Below are 7096 nucleotides of genomic sequence, written 5' to 3' on the forward strand. Positions count from 1 at the left end.
GGGGGCAGGCCTCCCAGTTTGGCTGAGGCCCCGCCCAGAAAGGGCATATAAAGCATGTATAATATGTATAGCATGTATAATAAATATACATGAAGACCCTGTCCAATCGGGGCGGACGGTGACGTCTGTTTCAGGTCAGGTCAGGTATGGGAGCATGTGCCAGAACAGCGCGTCGCTGCGTCCACTTTCCGCCGGTACTCCAGGGGCCTCCGTCTGGCCATCCCCCAGGCAGATGCCAGGCCCATCCCCATCTCCTTGAGATGATGGTCAACCTGCTGCAACCATGAGGCACGTGGTCTGCCCACTGGCCTCCTCCACTCATGAGACTCCCTCGCTGAGAGAATCTGGTGAGCAGGATCAGCGTCAGGAAAACGAGCCACATGTCCATACAGCCGCAGCTGACGCTCACGGACTATGCAGGTAACAAATCTCATCCGAGTCTCTCTCAGCAACCGCCGTCGGGGAGGTCCATAAAAATACGACATGATCCTCAGAGTAAAAGTTTTATGGAGGAGTTGAGTTGGTTGGTGTGCGTCGTGCGGTTTGAGCTGGAGTCTGGGGCGTTCGAGTGGAGTTCTGCATTTGGCTGGCGTCCGTTGAAGTTTTCCTGGGTCCTGTCCGCGACCCTGATCTCCGCCCTGGGACTCCGACTGCTCCACTCAGGTTCCCCCATGGGCACGAGCGCCACGCGTGTAACTGTGGGCCGAGCCGCACAACCATTAGCAGGTGCCACACCGCAGAGCACCCCTCCCTTCAATGTGCAGGTACCCAAGTGAACTGCGACCCCCAGCTCATCTCTCCCTTTCTGGCTGCGTGGGTCTCTTAATAAATCATCTGAGTGTGTGGGCCCGTCTTGTAAGTAGAAACTGTGCAAGTGTTTTTGAACATTGTAAATTCTTGTTGTATATTCCTCGATAAGTCTTGCTCTTTGTCTTCTTTATTACAAATAAATTACTGTAGAAGTGTTCCCAGTTTGTTTCCGTCCTTTCTATCATTGGCCCAGAATGGGTCGGTTCTGATTTTTAGCCTGGTCTTTGTTCCCGTTGATCTGCTCATCCTAGCCAGCACGGCTTTGGCAGTTCCGCAGGACTGCACCCGTACCGGAGTTGGTAGTCAGAAGTTGGAACTCTACCACAGTCGGTAGAGTGACCCAGATTGAGCAAGATGTGCCGAGGGCATGGTTCCCCAATAGCCGAGACCGCGTGGTTACTTAGGTAAATTGGATCTAGACAAAAAACCCTATGCCACGCAGTTGAGATATTGGTGTTCCACGGTCGGTTCAGAGACCAGCCGGCTCACGGAGTTGTCCATGGGCGACAGCCTACAATTCTGGGGAGCCTGGTGGGAGACGACGTAACCTCCCCCACCTTGTGGTCATTCTCGCCACCGACCCCCGGCCGTCAACAATATATATATATATATATATATATATATATATATATATATATATATATATATATATATATATATATATATATATATATATATATATATATATATATATATATATATATATATATATATATATGTATATATATATATATATATATATATATATATATATATATATGTGTATATATATATATATATATATATATATATATATATATATATATATATATATATATATATATATATATATATATATATATATATATATATATTTATATATATATATATATATATATATATATATATATATATATATATATATATATATATATATGACGAAGTGGAATGAGGAAGTACAGGAAAGTATTAGGAAGAAGGGGTTGGCGAAAAAGAAGTGGAATAGTCAGAGAGATGAAGAAAGTAGGCAGGAGTACAAGGAGTGGCGGCGAAAGGCAAAAAGAGAGGTGGCAAAGGCCAAGGAAAAGGCATATGACGAGCTGTATGAGAAGTTAGATACAAAAGAAGGGGAAAAGAATTTATACCGATTGGCAAGACAGAGGGACCGAGCTGGGAAGGATGTGCTGCAGTTAGGGTGATAAAGGACGTAAATGGGAATGTGCTAACGAGCGAGGAGAGTGTGTTGAGAAGGTGGATGGAGTACTTTGAGGAGCTGATGAATGAAGAAAATGAGAGAGAGAGAAGGTTGGAAGAGGTGGAGATAGTGAATCTGGAAGTGGGGTGGATCAGTGAGGATGAAGTGAGGACTGCTATGAAGAAGATGAAAAGTGGAAAGGAGGTTGTCGCAGATGAAGCAGTTTCTGTTGAAGCAGTTTCTTGACAAGGGTGATCCTGGGTGGTTTCCCATTGCATTCCCAGCAGTAGTTAGGATGGGAGTTTGGAACTTGGCCATGGTGCCAGCTATCTTTTTACGAAGGACAGGACACTTAGTTTATGGGAGGTTTAATGTCCACCAACTAATGCCACCAGATAGGACACCTAGTTTTACGCCCTTACACATTGATGAATCACCCTGCCTGTGAAACACTGGGATGACAGTTTTTTCAAACCCAGGATAGACAGCTTAGTGGTGAGAGTGGGTACCTCTAGGCCTCCCGACCAACCTCACTAGTGAATAGTGACACTTAAAAACACTCGTCAAAATTGACCACTCAATTAAAGTCAAAGTGAAGTGTGTGCTTCACCTGCTCAAACAGACTCTGGATGGCTAACTGTGTTGGAGGCCATGGGATGCCAAAATTGGGACAACAGAGCTAAGCCATACTGTCCCATGGATGAGTATGGCTAATGATGGGCACTTTCCCACTCCAAAGATAGGTGACCTTGGAAATTACTCTTGGCTCATCAGTTGATTGGCACCTCTCTCCAGTACAGCTTCACAAAATAGGCATTAAGGTAAAAAAAAAAACCTTGGGATAATTTTAATTAATGGGTGGCGCAAGGTGCTCAGCCAATGTTGATGTTCCCGACCAGCTTCTGGCTCTGTGCAACAGCCTTCCATGATGATCCCATGAGCATCAAGTGGCTGAAAGACCTTTAATGGTGACTAATTTGGCACACCACATACAGTACAGGTACTCAAACAAGCTTGTGCTGACCAGGGTCCAAGCTGGAGTCGACATATCTTGCAGGTTTTGAGTCGAGGAAATGGTGCTTCTCCACATCCTGTGGTTATCCCTGGCAGTTAATGAAGCCAGATACACTGGCTCTGGGGGTGCACCAGATAAAACTCAAGTTTTTTTTTTTAATGACAAAAAACTCTGCATTGCCTCTTTCGTGTGATTCTGTTAAATGAAGATTTTTTTTTTATTTTCTTCCTAATGTTGTCTTCTGAACAATAATTGAGCAACTTATCTGAAGGGTTCCTGTATTCTGTCCATTTTATTACCCTCGCTGAAGGAGATGGTATTATGTTTGGGTCCATTTGTTTGTTTGTCTGTGTCTGTCTGTCTGTCTTTGTCTGTTTGTTTGTTTGTCCACACAGAATTTTCGGAGTTTTATCCACAACTGCTTGTCAGATTGAAATGCAATTGTCACCATAGGTGGGACTACTCATGCAGAATGATTTAATGATAATTATGACGTCAGAAGTCACGTGTTGTGGCAGCCATGCTGGAAAAACAGAAAACTTTGGACCTCTGTATCTCTGAAACTGCACCAAGGAAAAAATTGAAACCTGGGACATGGCAAGCACTCCCCATGGGGAACAAGTGTGATTTTATATGACATCATATATGCCCTTGTTATGATGTCATAATTGCATATGTAGAACGCTACATCTGATCAGTATGAAACTTTTTGAGGGTAATCTAGGGATAAAATTGTCCACAGAAAAAAGTTGATGTCATCGGTCAGATGATTTGGCAGCCATGTTTTTTTTGTATTTTTTTTTAAACCTTCAAAAATCTTCTTCTCTGAAGTGGCTGAAAAGATTGAGGCAAAACTTTACAGGTCTGACCACTTATCCTTGAGGAACAAAAGGTTCACACATATGATGTAAATGTGACATCATTTGTCAGTCATATTGGATTTACCACAAACCCTATAAAAAATCTTCTTCTCCAGAACAGCTGGACAGATCACAGGGAAGCTTCACACAAATGTTCCCCAAGCCTTGGGTGTAAAAGATTGTTAAGAAATAATTGATAGGTCACATGGATTGGCAGCCATATTGGATTGAAGAAAAATATTAAATAATGTTTTCTCTGGAAGCACTAAATCAATGAATGCAAAACCTTAGCTTTGCTCTAGCCTTGATGAGAAATGCAAGTTTTAAATTTCAACTTGATCGGACACATGGTCTGGCAGGCAGAATTATTTATTTTTTGATCTGGGTTCTGTTTTATTGTTTTTTTTTTGGTAAAGGCTCACTTGGCTGTGCCTGGATGGGTTTGAGGGTGGAGGAGTAACAGCTGAGATGTGACTCCTATCCAGGTTCCTCCTGATGACTTCATCTTTGCTTTTTGCTTGTTCAGGTTCCTTCAGATGATTCCAATGCAGGATTGCACCTATTTGATATTCCATTTGATTTGAATTGAATTTATTTTTATCCCATCCTTAATTAATATTCAATAATAATGAAAAATGTCATGGTTTCAGGGTCAAGCATCCGATCAAAGCTGGGTGGCATCAAAATGGGACGTCTTCATACCCGGTCATCACTGCCAGCAGTTAGAAAGTGGCAGTTCTAATTATGTCTCATTAATTATGTAACAGCAGTACACAAAACGACACATATCCCACAAAAAAACGACTCAAACACCACACAAAACAAGTTGTGGTGAGGGTCTGCAATCTCAGATTGTTCTTTCCAGTTTATTTGTTGTTTTCTTGCCAAAACGAAGTTTTTGCAAGATATGTTAGTCAGCTTGTATGTTTTATTTTTTTTGTTTGTCTGTAATCACATATCGATCACTCTGCAGAGCACAGTTATCATTGGAAATTTTTGTAACTTCGCATATCAGAGTCCTATAGAGGTCCCTTTCAGCGCATAACATTTTCAAGGTCAAGGTCAAAGGTCAAGGTCACTGTCGCAAATCAGGGGAGTCGACGAAACCCTTATTTTTTGAGTAATTTTGATCGGATCGTCTTCAAACTTCATGGGAATATAGTTCATGGTCTGGCGCTCAGCTGATTCATTTTTGGTGGCGATCGGCCTTGACCTTCATGGTTAGCGCTGGAGGTCGAAAGTTTTTGACCCCAAGGTCAAATTTTGAAATCTTAGATACCATATCGAGTAATACCTCATATGAAAGCGCTTGATAAGTGCTTTCCAGATCTGTCAAAAGTTTGACGCTATGACGTCATTTGATGACGTCATGACGAAAAAACTGATTTTTCATGAAAATTTTATTTCCTCAGTTCTCATCAAAATCGCTTGATATTTCATGTACAACGGTCCTGGAGAGATGCCATTAACAGTACAAAAATATAAAGGTCAAGATCAAATGTCAAGATCACTTTGAAGTCAATTATGGAGTTCGATGAAACCCTTCTTTTTGAGTAATTTTCATCGAATCATCTCCAAACTTTGTGGGAATGTAGTAAATGGCTTAGCGCTCAGTTTATTAGTGTTTGTTTGTGATCGACCTTGACCTTCAGGGTTAGCGCCTGAGGTTGAACATATTTGACCCCAAAGTCAAATTTAAGTTTTAGGAACCGTATCCTGTAGTACCTCAAATTGAAGTCCTCGATCAGTGTTTTCTGGATATATCAAGCTTTAGCCATTATGACGTCATTGAGTAATGTTATGAGGCAAACACGTATTATTCATGGTCACTCTGTAAAACGATTATCATCGGAATCTCTCGTAGGGAGATATTCCTCAAGGAGTCACTCCTAGTGGATAGCTGTTCTGTTCACCTCAGTGTGACCTTAAATAAGTCACTCATGTTCACATTTTGGCAAGATACTGGTCACCCTGGGGGTGACATTGGTTCATTTTTTCCTTATACAGATGCTGTCTGCCTTTTCTATTACTGTGTCCTTTTCAACTTAATTTAAGGATCTCTTTTTAAACATTCCTCTAATTCATATTCGCATGGAGGAAATAAAAAAAAATATTCATATAGGACTGTTTTTGCAATTGAAGAATCAGTGTGGCTTAAAGTGCAGTAAATCTGTCATGTTATAGGCAACAGGAAGATGATGTGGTTATGTATTATCAGCTCACCTGGACTTTGGTCTGGTGAGCTTATGCGATCAAGCAGTGTCTGTTGTGAGTGAGTGAGTGAGTCACTCATTCAGCGAGTCTGTAAACACATCAATAATTATCGCAGGAACGAAGGATTTTGTTTAAACTTGGTCACAGGCTTCATATGTAATGCCTAACGGAGATGTATTGACCACATCAAAATATGCGCTCATTAAAGTGGTTTACTGGAGGTGGTGGTGGGGAGTTTGACACCCCCCCCTCCCCCCAAAAAATAGGTACTTGCTCTCTTCTCTGAAAGTACACACACTATTTCAATTAAACTTGACCACAAACTTCATCACCCATGATGTACCAAAGTTTGTTCATGGCATTAAAAAAAAAAAAAATCAAGGTCTGCAGGGGGGGGGGGGTTGAGTGACTGTTGCTCCTGATCCAGGTAAGCTTCAGGATGTGCGATCTTATTTTTTTATTTTTATGAAGCATTATGTTATCCTTTCAGGAAGATGTCAGTTCAATAATTTCAGAAAAAAAAACCACAATGGTCAAATATGTACTGTATATCCCCAATATAAATAATATTTCATTTTCTTTTTTATTCCCTTAGGATGTTCATGAAATCTAAAAACAAATAAGTGCAAGCGTCTGACAGCACTCTAGTTGTTGCTGGACATTAAAGATCCCATAGTGTTTTTCGGGAAGACCAGACGATCTATTCCCTCTCTCTGAACGAATTACAAATTCCCTTCTACTTTCAGTCGGTAATTGTTTTATTTGTATTTAAATGTCTGATAATTGTTTTGTATTTACTTATAGTAGGTGTTTTTGAATATAACTGTCATTAATCAAAAAGGCTTTGGCACTGAAGAGTGATTTAAAAAAATATATATCCTAAAAAACAAGCCAAGCTTTCTCAGGCCAATGCCACAAAAACGTGGGAATAATTGTGGCAAATAAAGAAGAAGAAGAAGAACATATGAGAGAGAGAGAGAGAGAGAGAGAGAAAGAAAGAAAGAGAGATAGAGAGAGAGAGAG

Source organism: Eptatretus burgeri, chromosome 4, assembly GCF_056783735.1.
Source record: "Eptatretus burgeri isolate ZD-2024b chromosome 4, Ebu_testis_v1, whole genome shotgun sequence".
NCBI classification, from domain to species: Eukaryota; Metazoa; Chordata; class Myxini; order Myxiniformes; family Myxinidae; genus Eptatretus; species Eptatretus burgeri.